The 23,269-nt window shown below is 35.5% G+C and overlaps 1 protein-coding gene and 1 long non-coding RNA gene across 3 annotated transcripts in view; one reads left to right on the top strand and one right to left on the bottom strand.

Moving 5' to 3' along the window:
* LOC128640905 (uncharacterized) overlaps positions 1-1,009 on the top strand; it is a 291,640-nt gene extending 290,631 nt beyond the window's left edge. Inside the window, exon 2 of the long non-coding RNA XR_008399414.1 lies at positions 653-1,009. This is a non-coding gene — a long non-coding RNA (uncharacterized LOC128640905). The remainder of the gene's footprint in view (positions 1-652) is intronic.
* Positions 1-23,269, bottom strand: part of NEGR1 (neuronal growth regulator 1) — a 979,779-nt gene that overhangs the window by 503,670 nt on the left and 452,840 nt on the right. The gene's annotated exons all lie outside the window — the stretch shown is intronic.

The following is a 23,269-nucleotide window of genomic DNA, read 5'->3' as shown; positions in this document are numbered from 1 at the left end:
GCTCATCAGCACTCACAGACAGCTGTACAGCTTTCAGAGACTCATGCAGTTAACCCCAGATAAGCCTGGCTACAAAACCCATAGGGAAATTTATAAAACAAAATTATTAACACAACACAACACATAGGAAGTCTGGCACTCAATTGCAAGCACACATCTAGATTAAAAGCATAATGAAAGAGTTAGTTACAGCATTTGGCCAAATTGTGATAGGCCTAGGACCAAGTCAATGTCCCCTCCTCCCAAGGGTCCTAACCTACAAGCGCACAATGCATGCCTTCAACCAAACACACTGATACAAACAATGGTGACACAGACCATCATAAAACATTTTCATTTTAACAGTAGCATTAGAGATAAATACTAATGTATGCTAAGTAACATAACCCTTTAGGACTATTCCACTTTTTTATAAAGCACAGCTAATGCCACCAGTTAGAAGGTTCAGATTTGCTGCACAGAAAAGATTTATTTTTTTCATTTTAAAAAATAAATAGTCTCACTAAAAAAAGTCTTCCCAGAAAATACAACATAAGTTGCATTTTTTTTTTATAGATTTGAGTAGCTATATTAGTTCTGAATTATATCAGATGCAGGAAAAATCAGTATATACTTTAAATGACAAGCTTAAAATATTTTCTTCTTTTTTTAGGTCTTCAACTTTTCTAAAACGGCATTTCCTTTCTCAAAAGAATAGAGGAATCAAACAGAATGCTTCAACGGAGTGTCTTTAAAGCTAACACTATCAAAACCCTATCATCTATCCACACATCTTATGGTCTCTCATTGAATCTGCAAGCAAGATGAAGACTCTGATAGGAAATAATTGCCTTGGAAAGAAAAGAATGCCAGAAGATGATATACAAGAATAAATTGTGTTATTTCACTTGCAAGTTTACTACTGGACACCAGCCCCACCTCTCTTTTTGTGAATGTGGCTCCCAGAAAAAAGAACATGATTCAAATTTCTGCATAAATTGACATTAAAGAGACAAAAAAAAAACAACAATTTTTTCTTTCATTATTCAGATAGAGCATGCAATTTTAAACAACTTTCTAATTTACTTTAATTATCAAAATGTCTTTGTTCTTTTGGTATCTTATGTTGAAAGGTAGGTAATAAGCTCAGGAGTGTGCACATGTCTGGAGAACTTTATGGCAGCCGTTTTGAAAGAATATTATCAATTAGCAAGAGCACTAGATGGCAGCAATATTTCCTGCTATGTAGACTTCCAGACAGCTAACACAGTATCTCAGAGAAGAATATCAGAAAACAATATTATGGATGCGTCTAAATCTCCCAAAAAATTGGTAACTTTATCAAAATATAGAATTTTTGCTTATAAAGTGTAAGCTTAAGAGTCCAGCTGTTTGTAGATCACCTTCTCAAGAGCTGACTACAACAGTGCAACTCTTGGCAGGGCCCTCTACCGATTTGATCCCTATAATTGTTTTTTTACTCCGCCTTTGTTAATAGCGCTGCGTAATCTGTTGGCGCTCTACAAATAACCGATGATAATAATAATAATAATAATAATATAAAGTAAAAATACAATTTGTTTTATTTATTCATAAAATTATTTAATCATTAAAAATCATTAAAATCACTCAGAAATAATTAAAAGAAATAAATGCCACCTCTTCACAATCAAATTAAATCTTATATGTGACCAATAATACTTCCTTAGACCCAGGTCTTATATATTACAATTCTGTCTGCTTTATCTTACTTCAGTATCTCTTTGTACACGTGGACCTCTGGTTTGATTTAACCCTTTGAGTGCTAAGCACTTTCCCACCTGGGTGCTAAGATTTTTTAAGGGTTTTATTATTTTTTGAACAAAATTTTTTTAAACTTTTTTTTCTTTCATGTAATTAGCAAGAGTCCATGAGCTAGTGACGTATGGGATATACATTCCTACCAGGAGGGGCAAAGTTTCCCAAACCTCAAAATGCCTATAAATACACCCCTCACCACACCCACAAATCAGTTTTACAAACTTTGCCTCCCGTGGAGGTGCTGAAGTAAGTTTGTGCTAGATTCTACGTTGATATGCGCTCCGCAGCAGGTTGGAGCCCGGTTTTCCTCTCAGCGTGCAGTGAATGTCAGAGGGATGTGAGGAGAGTATTGCCTATTTGAATTCAATGATCTCCTTCTACGGGGTCTATTTCATAGGTTCTCTGTTATCGGTCGTAGAGATTCATCTCTTACCTCCCTTTTCAGATCGACGATATACTCTTATATATACCATTACCTCTACTGATTCTCGTTTCAGTACTGGTTTGGCTTTCTACTACATGTAGATGTGTGTCCTGGGGTAAGTAAGTCTTATTTTTGTGACACTCTAAGCTATGGTTGGGCACTTTTATATAAAGTTCTAAATATTTGTGTTTAAACATTTATTTGCCTTGATTCAGGATGTTCAATATTCCTTATTTCAGACAGTCAGTTTCATTATTTGGGATTATGCATTTGAATAATCAATTTTTTTTCTTACCTTAAAATTTGACTTTTTTCCCTGTGGGCTGTTAGGCTCGCGGGGGCTGAAAATGCTTCATTTTATTGCGTCATTCTTGGCGCAGACTTTTTTGGCGCAAAAAAAATTCTTTGTTATTTCCGGCATCATACTTGTCACCGGAAGTTGCGTCATTTTTGACGTTTTTGCGCCAAAAGTGTCGGCGTTACCGGATGTGGCGTCATTTTTGCCGCTAAAAGCATTTAGGTGCCAAATAATGTGGGCGTCTTTTTTGGCGCTAAAAAATATGGGCGTCATTAATGTCTCCACATTATTTAAGTCTCATTGTTTATTTGCTTCTGGTTGCTAGAAGCTTGTTCATTGGCATTTTTTCCCATTCCGGAAACTGTCATTTAAGGAATTTGATCAATTTTGCTTTATATGTTGTTTTTTATATTACATATTGCAAGATGTCTCACATTGACCCTGAATCAGAAGATACTTCTGGAAAATCGCTGCCTGATGCTGGATCTACCAAAGTTAAGTGTATTTGCTGTAAACTTGTGGTATATGTTCCTCCAGCTGTTGTTTGTAATGAATGTCATGACAAACTTGTTAATGCAGATAATATTTCCTTTAGTAATGTTACATTACCTGTTGCTGTTCCATCAACATCTAATACTCAGAGTGTTCCTGTTAACATAAGAGATTTTGTTTCTAAATCCATTAAGAAGGCTATGTCTGTTACTCCTCCTTCTAGTAAACGTAAAAGGTCTTTTAAAACTTCTCATTTTTCAGATGAATTTTTAAATGAACATCATCATTCTGATTCTGATAATGATTCCTCTGGTTCAGAGGATTCTGTTTCAGAGGTTGATGCTGATAAATCTTCATATTTATTCAAAATGGAATTTATTCGTTCTTTACTTAAATAAGTCTTAATTGCATTAGAAATAGAGGAATCTGGTCCTCTTGATACTAAATCTAAACGTTTAAATAAGGTTTTTAAATCTCCTGTAGTTATTCCAGAAGTTTTTCCTGTCCCTGATGCTATTTCTGAAGTAATTTCCAGGGAATGGAATAATTTGGGTAATTCATTTACTCCTTCTAAACGTTTTAAGCAATTATATCCTGTGCCATCTGACAGATTAGAGTTTTGGGACAAAATCCCTAAGGTTGATGGGGCTATCTTTACTCTTGCTAAACGTACTACTATTCCTACGGCAGATAGTACTTCCTTTAAGGATCCTTTAGATAGGAAAATTCTAAGAAAAGCTTACTTATGTTCAGGTAATCTTCTTAGACCTGCTATATCTTTAGCGGATGTTGCTGCAGCTTCAACTTTTTGGTTGGAAGCTTTAGCGCAACAAGTAACAGATCATAATTTTCATAGCATTGTTAATCTTCTTCAACATGCTAATAATTTTATTTGTGATGCCATCTTTGATATCATTAGGGTTGATGTCAGGTATATGTCTCTAGCTATTTTAGCTAGGAGAGCTTTATGGCTTAAAACTTGGAATGCTGATATGTCTTCTAAGTCAACTTTGCTTTCCCTTTCTTTCCAGGGTAATAAATTATTTGGTTCACAGTTGGATTCTACTATTTCAACTGTTACTGGGGGGAAAGGAACTTTTTTACCACAGGATAAAAAATCTAAAGGTAAATTTAGGTCTACTAATCATTTTCGTTCCTTTCGTCACAATAAGGAACAAAAGCCTGATCCTTCCCCTACAGGAGCAGTATCAGTTTGGAAACTATCTCCAGTCTGGAATAAATCCAAGCCTTTTAGAAAGCCAAAGCCAGCTCCCAAGTCAACATGAAGGTGCGGCCCTCATTCCAGCCCAGCTGGTAGGGGGCAGATTACGATTTTTCAAAGAAATTTGGATCAATTCGATTCACAATCTTTGGATTCAGAACATTGTTTCACAAGGGTACAGTATAGGCTTCAAGATAAGGCCTCCTGCAAGAAGATTTTTTCTTTCCCGTGTCCCAGTAAATCCAGTGAAGGCTCAAGCATTTCTGAAATGTGTTTCAGATCTAGAGTTGGCTGGAGTAATTATGCCAGTTCCAGTTCTGGAACAGGGGCTGGGGTTTTTCTCAAATCTCTTCATTGTACCAAAGAAGGAGAATTCCTTCAGACCAGTTCTGGATTTAAAAATATTGAATCATTATGTAAGGATACCAACATTCAAAATGGTAACTATAAGGACTATTCTGCCTTTTGTTCAGCAAGGGCATTATATGTCCACAATAGATTTACAGGATGCATATCTGCATATTCCGATTCATCCAGATCACTATCAGTTTCTGTGATTCTCTTTCCTAGACAAGCATTACCAGTTTGTGGCTCTGCCGTTTGGCCTAGCAACAGCTCCAAGGATTTTTACAAAGGTTCTCGGTGCCCTTCTGTCTGTAATCAGAGAACAGGGTATTGTGGTATTTCCTTATTTGGACGATATCTTGGTACTTGCTCAGTCTTCACATTTAGCAGAATCTCATACGAATCGACTTGTATTGTTTCTTCGAGAACATGGTTGGAGGATCAATTTACCAAAAAGTTCATTGATTCCTCAGACAAGGGTAACCTTTTTAGGTTTCCAGATAGATTCAGTGTCCATGACTCTGTCTCTGACAGACAAGAGACGTCTAAAATTGGTTTCAGCTTGTCGAAACCTTCAGTCTCAATCATTCCCTTCGGTAGCCTTATGCATGGAAATTCTAGGTCTTATGACTGCTGCATCGGACGCGATCCCCTTTGCTCGTTTTCACATGCGACCTCTTCAGCTCTGTATGCTGAACCACTGGTGCAGGGATTATAAAAAGATATCTCAATTAATATCTTTAAAACCGATTGTACGACACTCTCTGACGTGGTGGACAGACCACCATCGTTTAGTTCAGGGGGCTTCTTTTGTTTTTCCGACCTGGACTGTGATTTCAACAGATGCAAGTCTGACAGGTTGGGGAGCTGTTTGGGGGTCTCTGACAGCACAAGGGGTTTGGGAATCTCAGGAGGTGAGATTACCAATCAACATTTTGGAACTCCGTGCAATTTTCAGAGCTCTTCAGACATGGCCTCTTCTAAAGAGAGAGTCGTTCATTTGTTTTCAGACGGACAATGTCACAACCGTGGCATATTTCAATCATCAAGGAGGGACTCACAGTCCTCTGGCTATGAAAGAAGTATCTCGAATACTGGTATGGGCGGAATCCAGCTCCTGTCTAATTTCTGCGGTTCATATCCCAGGTATAGACAATTGGGAAGCGGATTATCTCAGTCGCCAAACGTTACATCCGGGCGAATGGTCTCTTAACCCAGAGGTATTTCTTCAGATTGTTCAAATGTGGGGACTTCCAGAAATAGATCTGATGGCTTCTCATCTAAACAAGAAGCTTCCCAGGTATCTGTCCAGATCCAGGGATCCTCAGGCGGAGGCAGTGGATGCATTGTCACTTCCTTGGAAGTATCATCCTGCCTATATCTTTCCGCCTCTAGTTCTTCTTCCAAGAGTGATTTCCAAGATTCTAAAGGAGTGCTCGTTTGTTCTGCTGGTGGCTCCAGCATGGCCTCACAGGTTTTGGTATGCGGATCTTGTCCGGATGGCCACTTGCCAACCGTGGACTCTTCGGTTAAGACCAGACCTTCTATCGCAAGGTCCTTTTTTCCATCAGGATCTCAAATCCTTAAATTTGAAGGTATGGAGATTGAACGCTTGATTCTCAGTCATAGAGGTTTCTCTGACTATGTGATTAATACTATGTTACAGGCTCGTAAATCTGTATCTAGGAAGATATATTATCGAGTCTGGAAGATTTACATTTCTTGGTGTTTTTCTCATCATTTTTCTTGGCATTCTTTTAGAATTCCTAGAATTTTACAGTCTCTTCAGGATGGTTTGGATAAAGGTTTGTCTGCAAGTTCCTTGAAAGGACAAATCTCTGCTCTTTCTGTTCTTTTTCACAGAAAGATTGCTAGTCTTCCTGATATTCATTGTTTTGTACAAGCTTTGGTTCGTATAAAACCTGTTATTAAGTCAATTTCTCCTCCTTGGAGTTTGAATTTGGTTCTGGGGGCTCTTCAAGCTCCTCCGTTTGAACCTATGCATTCGCTGGACATTAAATTACTTTCTTGGAAAGTTTTGTTTCTTTTGGCCATCTCTTCTGCTAGAAGAGTTTCTGAATTATCTGCTCTTTCTTGTGAGTCTCCTTTTCTGATTTTTCATCAGGATAAGGAGGTGTTGCGAACTTCTTTTAAATTTTTACCTAAGGTTGTGAATTCTAACAACATTAGTAGAGAAATTGTGGTTCCTTCATTGTGTCCTAATCCTAAGAATTCTAAGGAAAGATTGTTGCATTCTTTGGATGTAGTTAGAGCTTTGAAATATTATGTTGAAGCTACTAAAAATTTCCGAAAGACTTCTAGTCTATTTGTTATCTTTTCCGGTTCTAGGAAAGGTCAGAAGGCTTCTGCCATTTCTTTGGCGTCTTGGTTAAAGTCTTTGATTCATCATGCTTATGTCGAGTCGGGTAAAACTCTGCCTCAAAGGATTACAGCTCATTCTACTAGGTTAGTTTCTACTTCCTGGGCATTTAGGAATGAAGCTTCAGTTGATCAGATTTGCAAAGCAGCAACTTGGTCTTCTTTGCATACTTTTACTAAATTCTACCATTTTGATGTGTTTTCTTCTTCTGAAGCAGTTTTTGGTAGAAAAGTACTTCAGGCAGCTGTTTCAGTTTGATTCTTCTGCTTATAATTTCAGTTTTTTTCATTATAAGATTTAAACTTTGTTTTGGGTGTGGATTATTTTCAGCGGAATTGGCTGTCTTTATTTTATCCCTCCCTCTCTAGTGACTCTTGCGTGGAAGATCCACATCTTGGGTATTCATTATCCCATATGTCACTAGCTCATGGACTCTTGCTAATTACATGAAAGAAAACATAATTTATGTAAGAACTTACCTGATAAATTCATTTCTTTCATATTAGCAAGAGTCCATGAGGCCCACCCTTTTTTGTGGTGGTTATGATTTTTTTGTATAAAGCACAATTATTCCAATTCCTTATTTTTATACTTTTTTATTATCACCCCACTTCTTGGCTATGCGTTAAACTGATTTGTGGGTGTGGTGAGGGGTGTATTTATAGGCATTTTGAGGTTTGGGAAACTTTGCCCCTCCTGGTAGGAATGTATATCCCATATGTCACTAGCTCATGGACTCTTGCTAATATGAAAGAAATGAATTTATCAGGTAAGTTCTTACATAAATTATGTTTTTTCCCTAGATCCCCAAGACTTACACTGTTGGAAAGGTTAAGTGATTACCTTTCCAATGGTGGGTCTTGGGGGATACAGGCTTCTAAGCAGCATGCCCCCTGCTCCAATACTTAACATTGTTAAGTATAAATAAAGTTGTGCGGTGACATCATCACGTTATTGCGCATAACGTGAAGCCACGGCGATGCCTGTCACTATGCAGGCCTGATCGCCGGGGTAGGAGCGGATGGGAGCCCCCAAATCTCCCTCAAGGTGGGAGAGTGCTAGCGACTGCTCTGTCATTAGCACTCAAGGGGTTAATTGTTGTTCATACATAAACCTTTAAGAATGTGGTATACATTCATACACCTTATTGAGTACAGTTCACATGAATATAGTACCTCAATGCCGGCTCACCTCTCTCCTGTTTCCTAAAAGTGATGAACCTTGTAAAGCCGCCAAGCTCTTTCGATGAATTTATATCTCCAATTCCAGGTTTGATTGGGTTTATTGGATGCCTTATTTAGTATTTTTTTTTTTTCAGTTAAAGCCCCTGTGTTAGCACAAATTTTTTCTTGAAATTAAAAAAAAAAAATACAATGGGAACAATGCAAATTGGATAATAGAAGTAAATTGGAAACTGTTTTAAAACTTTATATTCTGTCTGAATCAAACACAAAAAAAATTATATTTTGTGTTTCATATCCCTTTAATTAAATACAGGAAGATTAATTAAATGGTCTCTAAAGCTTCCCTAGATTCATGAGTAAAGTTAATTTATCTAAACATTCTTTATTAAATCAGATGCATATGGCATTGAGGTCCATCAAGCTGAAGATGCTGGAGAGTCTACTCGTTTTTTTTTATTTTTTAAAGTGATTGACTTTGGATTTGTGTGAATGGAGCATTAAACAAATCAAAAAAAAAAAAAGAAAAGAAAGTTTGGGTAGTTTAACAAAGAAACTCTCAGTGGAAAAACATACTTAGAGAATATTTTTCAAATTGGGTTTAATTGCACAGATAATAACTTTACGTTGCTGGAAGATATATATGCATAGCTACATGCAATGAATTAGGCACTCTCACTCTTTGCTTAGCTTGTATCTGATTGTATTATTAAACCATTTTAATATTTTGTAATCCTTTTTGATACATTGTATTCAGTGGGATAAGGAAATAGAAAAGTTGGAAACTGTATATTTAAGATTTAAGCGCTTAAAAAAAAAAATACAGTTGGCTACATTTATTTTTACATTTTAGATCTAATCAGCTGATTTTATGCAGAAGCAGAATTTCAGCACACAGCAGTAATATTTCATAATATGTCAAAAATGTAATGCAATGGTAAAAAGGAAAACGAGTGTAAAAAATATAATAGTGCATTTTAATATAGTTTCACTGTAAGATAGAGCTTAAGGATTTGTAAAATGGTTACATTAGATACAAGTGCATTGAAAAGGGGAGAAAGTTGTGAAGAAATGTTACAAATAATATGCATTGACTGAACTGCACAGTTTTCTATATTTAATGCTTAAAATATTCAGGCATGTTGATTAAGAGACATGTAATTGGACTGTGTTTAAAATAAAGCTGCAAATGGCACTCTATTACGCGCATGAAACATTTAACGTGTGCGGGTTAGCATGTGTATTACAAGTTGAAAGTAAAATGTTTGTGCACGAGCTAAGCTAGCGCTAAATTGAGGACTTCGGATATTGTGACCTTGCAAACTTTTTCTCCCCATAGACTTCAATGGAGAGCACAAATTAAAGAAAAAGCCTATCACTCGCATGATAACCCGACAGCGTTTAAACAAGTGCACTAAACCCAACATGAATAATGCATATTTTACATTACAATGTTATTCACATAGAACAAAAAATCTATTTATTTTTAAATAGATATTTCTATGAATATATGTTATTTTTTTTGTAAAATTCTTTACAAACCAATAAAAGGACATGCAAGAGATACATTAAGCTTTTGTCATTTATGGTCTGCTGAATTAATTTCAAATGGCTAGATTACAAGTGGAGCACAATTTATAGTGCAGGATGTTTTACCTTTAGCGTGACCCTGCTATAAGAATAGTACACAATCTGGTGTTCCAAGTGAATGGTAAAAAAGGTTTACCAGAGAATCTTAACCTATATTTTTTTAGCACGTCCTATACTTCGAATTGAAAGTGCGGTGTGTGCAATTATCGCTAATATTCCAAGTGGTGAGTAAGTGTTGTGCTGGAGTACAACCCCCCACACACACATATATATATATATATAAAAGAAACAATGTATATTTTATTAGGGGGCTTAGAGTAGGTGTAATTAGTTTAACATTGTTGTAATATTTTTCTAATGTTTGTAAATATTTTTTTATTTTTTGTAACTTAGTTCTTTTTTATTTTTTGTACTTTAGTTAGTTTATTTAATTGTATTTATTTGTAGGTATTGTATTTAATTAATTTACTGATAGTGTAGTGTTAGGTTTAATTGTAGATAATTGTAGGTATTGTATTTAATTAATTTATTGATAGTGTAGTGTTAGGTTTAATTGTAGCTTAGGTTAGGATTTATTTTACAGGTAATTTTGTAATTATTTTAACTAGTTAACTATTAAATAGTTCTTAACTATTTAATAGCTATTGTACCTGGTTAAAATAAATACAAAGTTGCCTGTAAAATAAATATTAATCCTAAAATAGCTACAATATAATTATAATTTATATTGTAGCTATATTAGGGTTTATTTTACAGGTATTTAGCTTTAAATAGGATTAATTTATTTAATAATAGTTAATTTATTTCGTTAGATTTAAATTATATTTAAGTTAGGGGGGGTGTTAGGGTTAGAGTTAGACTTAGCTTTAGGGGTTAATACATTTATTATAGTAGCGGTGTGGTCCGGTCGGCAGATTAGGGGTTAATTATTGTAGGTAGGTGGAGGCGACATTGGGGGCGGCAGATTAGGGGTTAATAAATATAATATAGGGGTCGGCTGTGTTAGGGGCAGCAGATTAGGGGTACATAGGGATAATGTAGGTTGCGGCGGTGTACGGAGCGGCAGATTAGGGGTTAAAAAAAATATGCCGGTGTCAGTGATAGCGGGGGCGGCAGATTAGGGGTTATTAAATATAATATAGGGGTCGGCAGTGTTAGGGGCAGCAGATTAGGGGTACATAGGGATAACGTAGCTGGCGGCGGTGTACGGAGCAGCAGATTAGGGGTTAAAAAATGTTAATAGAGTGGCGGCGATGTGGGGGGACCTCGGTTTAGGGGTACATAGGTAGTTTATGGGTGTTAGTGTACTTTAGAGCACAGTAGTTAAGAGCTTTATAAACTGGCGTTAGCCCAGAAAGCTCTTAACTACTTTTTTCTGCGGCTGGAGTTTTGTCGTTAGATTTCTAACGATCACTTCAGCCAAGACTCTAAATACCGGTGTTAGAAAGATCCCATTGAAAAGATAGGATACGCAAATGGCGTAGGGGGATCTGCGGTATGGAAAAGTCGCGGCTGCAAAGTGAGCGTTAGACCCTTTCCTGACTGATTCCAAATACCAGCGGGCGGTAAAAACCAGTGTTAGGAGCCTCTAACGCTGGTTTTGACGGCTACCGCCCAACTCTAAATCTAGGCCAAGGAATTCTAAGGAAACATTGGAGGGTACTAAGTGATTGTAACCCGGATGTGAAAGAATTCCAAGTATTGCCTATGCCTGCCTATAAAAGAGGTAAAAATCTTAAAGACTCTCTGGTAAGGGCTCACATAGGCTCAAGCAAGAGGAAAGTACAGAGTTACATTGATAAAAAGAACAACGGTTGTTTCCCCTGTTTAAACTGCAACAATTGCAATAACATGATGTGGGACTCTACATTTTCCCACCCACAAACAGGCAAGAAATTTTGGATTAGAGGGTTTTTTAACTGCAATACAGAATATGCCATATATCTAATTAAGTGCCCCTGTGGGAGGGGCTATATAGGAGAGACCACCCGTAAGGTGCGAGAATGGTTGAATCAACACAAGAGTAGCATACGAACAGGAGTCCTGGATGCATCTGTATAATAATAAGATTTCAAATTATTGATCAGGTTGGGAAACCTAGGAGAGGTGGCAATCTCAAACAAAGAGAATTGTTCTGGATCTATACACTAGGTACAATGTGGCCAACAGGCATGAATAGAGAGATGGACTGGAGCAACTTTTAAATGGTTAACTCTTTGTTGGATCAAGAAAGGATATTACTAAATATGCTGTTTGCGATAAAAAATCACTAGGATATCTTATTTGTATGTGGTTTATCCTATGTATGTATAAAAATGAAGAAGAATTATGTACTAAGTAACATTATGTAAAAATTCTCAGTTATAATTGTATATTACAATGAATAGGAGATTTGTTACACAATAGAGGGAGCTAGTGAGGTAATTAAAATAGGTAGGTGAAGACAGGTGTGGGTCTGTAATTAAGTGGGAGGGGTTATAGGTATAAGAAGCCTGTGTGTGTCAGTGTGATTTTATACATGATTAAGGACAGTTGTAATATTTTTCTGGCTTAAATAAATATTTTGTCATACAGTGCTGCTGCAGCTTGGATTTCATAAATATATATATACTGACCTGGTTGTAATGGCTGGTTATTTATTGCGGTCCACAAATGGGCAAATGTTCCCGTTTGCGGGCGACTGAAAAATTAGCACTCTACTTGTAATCTAGCCCTTTGTTGGGTAATATTAAAAGCACATTGGGCAAGATTACAAATGGAGCACACAATATTAGGGCTATTGTGTGCTTACACTGCTCAAGTTAAATCAACAGTGCTTTTATTTTTGAACTCATATTACAAGTAGAATTTAATATATAGGTGCTTGAGTATAGGATGCTCTAGCATCTGAATGTTGGATATTTTGGGTGCACTAATCCCTCATATAATAAACTTCTATTGTGGATGTTAAAAATCTCATGTTGGCTTTCGCTGGAATGCTAAGCTGAAGGTGTGCGGTGCGCTGCTCTGAAGGTCAAATAGTGGACTAACTTTTAAAATAAGATTTTCTGTTGAAATACATGTTTAAAATATTGTAAACATACATATGTACACACATACATACACATATATTACATACACATGCCACATATATACATATATATACACTTACTCACCACTTAGAATAGTAGCGATAATAGTAGCGATAATTGCATACCCTGCACATTCCAATTAAAAGTGTAGGATGTGCTAAAAAATTGAGTTAAAGGGACACTGAACCCAATTTTTTTCTTTTGTGATTCAGATAGAGCATGTGATTTTAAGCAACTTTCTAATTTACTCCTATTATCATTTTTTCTTTGTTCTCTTGCTATCTTTATTTGAAAAAAAAGCCATCTAAGCTTTTTGGGGTTAAGAACTCTGGACAGCACTTTTTGAATGGTGGATGATTTTTTTCCACCAATCAGCAAGGACAAACCAGGTTGTTCACCAAAAATGGGCCGGCATCTAAACTTAGATTCTTGCATTTCAAATAAAGATACCAAGAGAATAAAGAACATTTGATAATAGGAGTAAATTAGAAAGTTGCTTAAAATGTCATGCTCTATCTGAATCACAAAAGAAAAAAAATTGGGTTCAGTGTCCCTTTAAGGTTCTCATTGACTTGGAATACCAGGTTACCATTGACTTGGAATACCAGATTGTGTGCTATTCTTTTAGAAGGATCCAACTAAGGATAAAACATTCTACGCTATAAATTGTGCTCCACTCTAGCCCTTTGATATGTATTCAGTAGACCAGAAGGGACACAAGCTTGAGACATCACTTAAATGTTGCTTTGATGGTTTATAAACATCATGCTGAGTTTGTATCTTGAAGTGTAATGTGAATCTACACTTGTAAACACCAATCCATTTACAGGGACATTAAAGGGACAGTCAAGTCAAAATTAAACTTACATGATTCAGATAGAGCAGGCAATTTTAAGTAACTTTCTAATTTACTCCTATTATCATTTTTTTTGTTCTCTTGGTATCTTTATTTGAAAAAGCAAGAATGTAAGCCTAGGAGCCGGCCCATTTTTGGTACAGCACCTGGGTAGAATTTTCTGAATGGTGTATAAATGTAGCCACCAATCAGCAAGCGCTACCCAGGTGCTGAACTAAAAAAGGGCCAGCTTATAAGCTTACATTCAAATAAAGATACCAAGAGAACAAAGTAATATTGATAATAGGAGTGAATTCGAAAAATGCTTACAATTGCATGCTCTATCTGAATCATGCAAGTTTAATTTTGACTAGACTATCCCTTTAAATACAATATAATTTAATAACTAACAAAAGCATAATAAAAGGATAATGCAATAACAATGAGGCCTTGAGGCCTTGAGGCCAAAGGAGGCCTTGAGGCCAAAGGAGTCTTAAGCCTGTAGATAAATTGTAGTTCAGACTTTACAGGGGCTGAACTCACTGAGTGCTCAGAACTCTCCAGCTCTGTGAGATCTCTCTCATTTATATATGTGAAAGAGAGACAAGCCAAGTGCAATATATCACTGTGTGATATGAGAGTTTGTAACACTTACACTTTGGGCTTTGTATTTTATATTTCTGTACATTTCAGATTGGGTCCTTTCAGTATTATTGCATGTATGCTTTGTACTTTATCTATAACATTTAATACATTTAGATTTATATCTATCAGTGATTTTGGAAATTCTGATTATGTTTTAAACGTTTCTGTGTTACTTTAACAAATTAGGATCATACTTTGTATATTTCTGTGTATCTTTTACAAATTGCATTGCACTTTGTATTGGCTCGATTGTAAACTAAAACTGGCATTTTCATAAAGTGGGAGGGACAGGAGAGTTCCCTGGGCTTAACAGGGGAGTTTCCAGGGTATGTCGGTAGGCAGTGTAATTTGTAAAAGAAACACAGAAATATACAAAGCATGAGGCTAATTTATTAAAGTTACAACGAAACTGTGAAGACATAAATTTGTATAATTACAATTCTAAATAAACTGATGTATACAAAATAAAATACAAAATAGAAAATGCTAAGATTACATTTTTTTTTTTAAAGTGTAAAGTGATATAAAATTCAAATCACAGTGTGTAATTACAGCAGAACTCTGATGTCATGCACTGCTATATCACCTGAGTGGAGAGGTTTTGAACATCAAGCCTTAAGTCTGAGTATTAAATTAGTAGTAGATTTTTTTAGGTCCATTTCCCATTCCCGTGTATCATGTGACAGGCATCAGCCAATCATAAAATGCCTATACAGTATGTATACTGTTGTACATGGTCAATAGTAGCTGATGTCCCTGAAAGTGCGTATATATAAAAAGATTGTGCACATTTTGAGAATGGAAGTAAAATGGGATTTTTTTTCAACTCTCTATCTGAATCAATAAAGTTAAATTTTTACTTTAATGTCCCTTTAAAGATTTGTATATGCTACAAGGGACACTTGCCTTTGTACACTTCAGTGGCTAAAAGTACAGTCCAACAATGCTTATTTCACTGTGTTCTTGGGATAGTGATTGCTTTTGCTCTATAATTGAATTGAACCTTCTCCCAGTCTTGTTCTTTTCAGGCAGGAACATCACTTGAATTCTCTGAAGATGTATTACACTAATATATGGTCAGAATGACAGTGCTATGATGATGCATTAATGCAATATATCTTTGGAGGTTTAGAAACATCTTTCAACAATAGGGAAAGCAATGAATGTAGTTGAATCAAGAGGCACAAATTAATAATACTTCAGAGTTTATTCTACATTATAAAAGGTTATAGAAGGTTCACAGCCACTGAGTACAAACTTGGGCAAACACATTTACAACTAACTATAGTTACAATATGCAATGTCCTTTTAAGTACCTGCAACAGGGTTCCTGTATAAATTACCTGTCACCAGACACTTGATAATTCTACTTCTATTTTTTTTTTAATATATTTAATATTTTCTAATCGCTCTTTCTGCATGAATAAGGACTAAGTTAAAATCCTACAATAAATTCAGAGCAATGCAAAGAACAAGCCTTTGTGCTTTTTTAATAAAGCTTTTTGAAAATTTCAACAGGTAACACATTTTCTCCATAAAATATCGGAAACAAAAATGACATTTGCATTACAGTTCTCAGAACAAGTTATTGTAATAGCACTGTGAATTTGCTGAGCTAAATTTTACCATAAAAAAAGCTTTCAGATGTTAGAATCTATAATGCAATCACTAAGAGTTATTAAACGACTTGTTATACTACAATCTGTACCTCTGGCAAAATTAATGTAATTTTTTACACCATAGAATAACATAACATGTCAGGAAATGCACAAAATCTTAGTATTGTATAATGCTAGTAATTTATAGATTTACCATTTTCATTTTCAAAGTTCATGTTAAATAGTAATGGAAAGAGTGGGGGTTTGCAGACATTTTAAAGCAGCGGAACATTAAAGTGTGTCTTAAAGGGATACAAACCCTTTTTTTTTTGTTCATTATTCAGATAGAGAATACAATATAACAAAAGTCTCCAATTTACTTTCATTAATACATTTTCTTCATTCTCATGTTATTCTTTATCGAAGAGATATCTAGATAGATAGGGTGCACATGCCTGAAGAACTACATGACAGGAAATAGTGCTGCCATCTAGTGCTCTTGCTAATATATAACATTGTTGTAAAACTGCCATATAGGGCTGCAGACACATGCACACCCCTGAGCTTAAAGTCCTGCTTTTAAACAAAGAATAACCAAAAAACAAAGCAAATTTGATAATAGAAGTAAATTGAAAAGTTGTTTAAAATTGTATGCTCTATCTGAATCATGAAAGAAAATATTTGGGTTTTATCTCCCTTTAAAGGGACATATAAAAAAATATATGATTTGTTTTTTGTTTTTTTAAATAATTGTACATCTTTATGTTTACGAAAAATAATTATTTTTTTTATCAGACACCTAATACATTAAGAGCCAGATTACAAGTGGATCGCTAAATATCAGTTTCGCAAAATCGATATTAGCACTCCAATGAGTAATACCTGTGCACACTAATGTGCACAGGTATTACAAGTTGACAGCAATGCAAACACGAGCTCGCGTTCACATTCCTAGATAGCATTCCACTCACAATAGCGCACTTCTATAGGCTCCTATGGGATCCTCATATTCATGCCGTGAGACAAGGCATGAAAACCTCGCTCAGTGAAGGGGTAAGTAGCGCAGCGATGGCAGCAAAGTGTAAATATATATATGTATATGATTATATACATATTATATATACACATATTATACATAGCCCGGAATATAAAGGAACTTTTTAGCACCAATTTTATTCTAACACCACACAGTCGCCAATTTTAGCCCCCAAAAACTGTGTAGTTTCTTTTATATATATATTTTATTATTTTTTTTAAAAACTACATTTAAAAAGAAAAAAAGAAAACTAACACTGGATTTTGGGGGCATTTGAGGCACATTTATAAAATCAACCAGAGATCTGATCTCTAGTTAATTTTATAGGCATTAATTGCTACCGCAAGCTTGTGGTAGCAATAACCAGCCACTTGTAATGGCTGGTTATTTATCGCGCTCCCTCAAACGAGCAAAAGAGGGACATGATACCCAAACCTTTTCTTTCATGATTCAGCTACAGGATGCAATTTCAAGCAAGTTTCCAATTGACTTGAGTTATTAAATTTACTTTGTTTGAATGGTACACTTTGTTAAATAGAATACCTAGGTAGGGCAGTAGTTTTGCATACATGCTTTTGAGGCCTAGATAGTAAAAGTGTTTTAACAATAAATAATAATATATTAAAAGCAGTCTAGCAAAATTGTTACCATACACATGCACTCTTCTAAGCCTACTTAAAGGGATATTAAATGGTAAATACATGCTACATATAATGCTGTATTCAAAGCAAAGATTCACCTTAGAATTATATGTAACTGTATTTTCTACCATTATATTAGTTGTTTAAATATTTTCTTGCTGTAAGTGTAAAAGTTTATGCCTAGATTACGAGTTTTTGTCGGTAAGGCTGTGCGGGGCTAACAAGACTTTTTTTCTTACCGCTCACTTAAGCCAACGCTGGTATTACAGGTTTTCTGCAAGTCGGCGTTAGCCTCAGAAAAGTGAGTGTTGAGCAAAATGTAGCTCCACATCTCACTGTAATACCAGCACTGCTTACGATAGCGGTAAACTGGCTAAATGTGCTCATGCACGATTTCCCCATAGGAAACAACCTGCAAAAAAGCAGCGTTCAGCTCCTAACGCAGCCCCATTGTTTCCTATGGGGAAATGAATTTTATGTCTGCACCTAACACCCTAACATGAACTCCGAGTCTAAACACCCCTAATCTTACACTTATTAACCCCTACATTATAATTATTAACCCCTAATCTGCCGCTCCGGACACAGCCGCCACCTACATTATACTTATGAACCCCTAATCTACTGCCCCCAACATCGCCGACACCTACATTATAATTATTAACCCCTAATCTGCCCCCCCAATGTCGCCGCAACTATATTAAATGTATTAACCCCTAATCTGCCGCCGCCAATTGTAGCTAGTTTAGGATTTATATTTATTTTACAGGCAACTTTGTATTTATTTTAACTAGGTACAATAGTTATTAAATAGTTATTAACTATTTAATAACTTCCTAGTTAAAATAAATACAAATTTACCTGTAAAATAAAATCTAATCTAAGTTAAAATTACACCTAACATTACACTATAATTAAACTAATTACCTAAACTACCTACAATTAATTACAATTAAATTAAATAAACTAAATTACGAGAAAAAAAACAACCCACTAAATTACAGAAAATAAAAAAAGAATTACAAGAATTTTAAACTAATTACACCTAATCTAATCCCCCTAATAAAATAAAAAGCCCCCCAAAATAATAAAATTCCCTACCCTATACTAAATTACAAATAGCCCTTAAAAGGGCCTTTTGCGGGGCATTGCCCCAAAGTAATCAGCTCTTTCACCTGTAAAAAAAAATACAATACCCCCCCAACATTAAAACCCATCACCCACACACCCAACCCTACTCTAAAACCCACCCAATCCCCCCTTAGAAAAACCTAACACTACCCCCTTGAAGATCACCCTACCTTGAGACGTCTTCACCTAGCCGGGCACAAGTAGACGTCCAGAGGGTCCAAAGTCTTCATCCTATCCGGCCAGAAGAGGACCTTCAGACCGGCAGAAGGCTTCATCCAGACGGCATCTTCTATCTTCATCCTTCCGGAGCGGAGCGGGTCCATCTTCAAGACATCCGACGCGGAGCATCCTCTTCATCCGACGGCCGACAACTGAATGACTGGTCCTTTAAGTGACGTCATCCAAGATGGTGTCCCTTGAATTCCGATTGGCTGATAGAATCCTATCAGCCAATCGGAATTAAGGTAGGAAAAATCCTATTGATTGGAACAGCCAATAGAATGCAAGCTCAATCCTATTGGCTGATTGGATTTTCGTAATTTAGTTTATTTAATTTAATTGTAATTAATTGTAGGTAGTTTAGGTAATTAGTTTAATTATAGTGTAGTGTTAGGTGTAATTGTAACTTAGGTTAGGGTTTATTTTAAAGGTACTTTTGTACTTATTTTAGCTAGGTAGTTATTAAATAGTTAATAACTATTTAATAACTATTGTACCTAGTTAAAATAAATACAAAGTTGCCTGTAAACTAAAAATAAACTCTAAGATGGCTACAATGTAATTATTAATTATATTGTAGCTATCTTAGGGTTTATTTTATAGGTAAGTATTTAGTTTTAAATAGGATTAATTTATTTAATTGTAGTAATTTAATTTTGTTTTATTTAAATTATATTTAAATTAGGGGGGGTTAGGGTTAGATTTAGATTTAGGGGTTAATAAATTTAATATAGTAGCGGCGACGTTGGGGTCGGCAGATTAGGGGTTAATAAATGTAGGTAGGTGTCGGCGATGTTAGGGACAGCAGATTAGGGGTTAATAAAATTTAACTAGTGTTTGCGAGGCGGGACTGCAGTGGTTTAGGGGTTAATAAATTTATTAAAGTGGCGGCGATATCCGGTCGGCAGATTAGGGGTTAAACATTTTAGTTAAGTGTTTCCGATGTGGGGGGCTCAGTTTAAGGTTAATAGGTAGTTTATGGGTGTTAGTGTACTTTTTAGCACTTTAGTTAAGAGTTTTATGTTACGGCGTTAGCCCATAAAACTCTTAAAGGATTACTTTCTGTTATAATTTTTAAGCTAAACAACATATTAAAGTTAATAAACATTAATTAAAACCTACTGACCTATATTTTCTCCAAAACGAAGTTTCATAACGTTCTAAAAGTTATATCTTTTATTCGCCGATGATGTCACGTTATCCTGCCCACTATTTTCAGCACTGCATGTTCAAAATACTTAAACCAATAACTTTGTGTTTAAAGCGCCATTTTGAAACCTAGGTATTGTAAACGGATTGGTACAGAGCAAAGGATACCCACGGAGTGGGTTTGGAAAACAATTAAATTTGCAGACAAGATTTCTGATATACGGTAGAGATATGTTAATGAAATGCTATTGATAAAAAGCGTATTTTGGGTAGTTAGTTAGTAACAGGCATAGAAAATATTTACTTACAGTGGCCCTTTAACTACTGACTTTTATATGCGGTAGGAGTCTTGCCAGGAGACGGTCTACCGCTCACTTTTTCAGGCGATCGTAATACCGGCGTTAGGCAAATCCCATTAACAAGATAGGATACGCAATTGACGTAAGAGGATTTGCGGTAAGCTAAAATCGCGGAAAAAAAGTGAGCGGTAGACCCTCTCCTGCCAGACTCGTAATACCAGTGGGCGTTAAAAAGCAGTGTATGGACCCCTCAACGCTGCTTTTTAAGGCTAACGCAAGACTCGTAATCTAGATGTTAGTTTCTATAAAATACTCTAGATTCTATAAAGTAATGGTGCTGCCATGTTTGAAATAGATTTCTATTTATCTCTGTCTTCTGTGGAGAACAATTAGGGAAAGATATATAAACCCAGCAATAAGGTAGAGTTTGTGTAAATAAGTCTGTGTGGAATTCCAACCAACCTTGCTTCTATTAGTCAGTTTTGTTGCAATTTTTTATCTGTTCTTAATTGTTTGCAGCACGACAATAAGATAAGTTTAAAGGGACCGTATACATTAATGTTAATATAACTGCATGTAATAGACACTACTATAAGGAAGAATATGCACAGATACTGATCTAAAAATCCAGTATAAAACCTTTTAAAAAATTACTTAGAAGCTCCCAGTTTAGAACTGTTGATGAGGTTAGGCTGAGACACCCTGTGAAAGGGGCTGGGAAATCATGAAAAGCAGACCCCCCTCCCTCTTCCCTGCATATGAAAAGACAGATTAGACAAACAGAAGCAAGCAGTAGTCTGTAAACGAGCGTATTCATCTGACACAGTGGGGCTAGGTTAGGAGCCCAATGTTATTAAAAAAAAAAAAAAAAAATCTGGTGTTCAATAGCCCTTTACGTTTAGACAAGGTGGTGTCCATTACTTTATAGAAAATCAATGGAATATTCAGAATTAAATTACAGGGAACAAAATAAATAATGAAAAAATATAACAAAGTTTTTTATAACTACACATAATTAAACATTTTATATGTACTGTGGCAGACTGAAATCATCCCGATCCAATACGATCAGGATGATTGACGGCCCCTGCTAGCAGATGATTGGCTGCCAGTGAGCAGGGGCGGCATTGCACAAGCATTTCACTAGAAATGTTTGTGCAATGTAAAATGCCAACAGCGTATGCTGTTTGCATTTAGCAAGGTCGAGCGAACATGATTAACTGTAGCAAAATCATGTCTGCTCGCCTCTTAATAAATCTACACCAATACCTCAAATGAAAATTAGATTTTAATCAGATTTTAGTTAAAAATTACATAGGAAATGAGTTACTGATTCCTTCTCCATAGTGATGAGGGCCAAATAAAAAGCTTGACTGGTCAGATGTGTCTCAAATGTCATAGTTTTATCTAGTATCCAAAGCTTCAAGCATTTCTTATAAACATATCTGTTCAGGGGAGCACACAACTTTATATGTCTCTGCTGCATCTGATCCCTCTCTCTTAGCTTCTCTGGGTACTTCCTTTAGAATGTTAGCTCACAAGTCCACCTGTCCTGTTAATCGTCTTACCTGAAGATAATTTACAGCTTACAGTGAAATAAGGGCAGGTCTTCTGCCTTTTATGAGTCATGTAAATGTATTCTGATTATTATTATTGTACACTTCATTTCACAGCAGTGCATAATATCTTAGTGCTTTATAAATAAACTATAATAATAAAAAATTATAAATAATAATATTATAAAAATAGATTTAAAGAAACAGTGAAAGCTATATTTTTATACAATGTATAAATTGCACTCCATATTACAAGTGGAGTGCAATATATCGATTTCTTGAAAGCAATATTAGCGCTCCACTTAGTAACAACAGCGCACGCTAATGTGTGCTGATGTTACAAGTTTAAAGCAATGTGAACGCAAGCTTGCGTTCCCATTGCTGGGAAGAGTTGGGCTCACGAGAGCGCGCTTCCATAGGCTCAAATGGGAACCATGTTCTCATGATGTGAGACACGGCATGAGAACTAGTGCAGTGAAGGGGGGTAGGTAGAACGGCGATGGCAGCATATTGCAAATATATACAGTATATATATATATATATATATATATATATATATATATATAAAACTAAATATGTAAAGGAAGTTTTCAGTGCCTACACCCGCCAACTTTAAAGCTCCAAAAATGCCTAAATATACATTTTTCAAATAAAAAAAAATATAATGCCCTCTATTTTGAGGGCACTTTTAGAAAATTAACCAGAGATCAAATCTCTGGTTAATTTTCTGAGTACTAATTGCTAACGCGGTTTAGCTGGTTAATTATCACGTGCCCACAAACGGTCAAATTTAATTTAGCACTCCCCTTGTAATCTAGCCATTAAAGGGACACTGTACCCAAATTTTTTCTTTTGTGATTCAGATAGAGCATGACATTTTAAGCAACTTTCTAATTTACTCCTATTATCAAATTCTCTTCATTCTCTTGGCATCTTTATTTGAACTGCAAGAAAGTAAGTTTAGATGCCGGCCAATTTTTGGGGATCAACCTGGATTGTTCTTGCTGATTGGTGGATAAATTAATCCGCCAATAAAAAAGTGCTGTCCAGAGTTCTTAAGTAAAAAAAAGCTTAGATGTCTTCTTTTTAAAATAAAGATAGCAAGAGAACGAAGAAAAAATGATAATAGGAATAAATTAGAAAATGACTTAAAATTGCATGCTCTATCTGAATCATGAAATAAAAAAATTTGGGTTCAGTGTCCCTTTAATGTTTGGTTAAAAAAAAACATTTGTAAAGAATATTTACATGGAGCACACTGCACATTTTCTTTTTTTCTTCTATGTGGTCATTTACATAACAGTATCTGGCTATACTGCACAATAACAAAAATGAAAAAAAAAAGAGAAAGCAACTCACACAAACACTCATATGTAAA

The sequence above is a fragment of the Bombina bombina genome, chromosome 10, assembly GCF_027579735.1.
Source record: "Bombina bombina isolate aBomBom1 chromosome 10, aBomBom1.pri, whole genome shotgun sequence".
NCBI lineage: Eukaryota > Metazoa > Chordata > Amphibia > Anura > Bombinatoridae > Bombina > Bombina bombina.
This window is presented reverse-complemented; position numbering and strand designations above follow the sequence as displayed.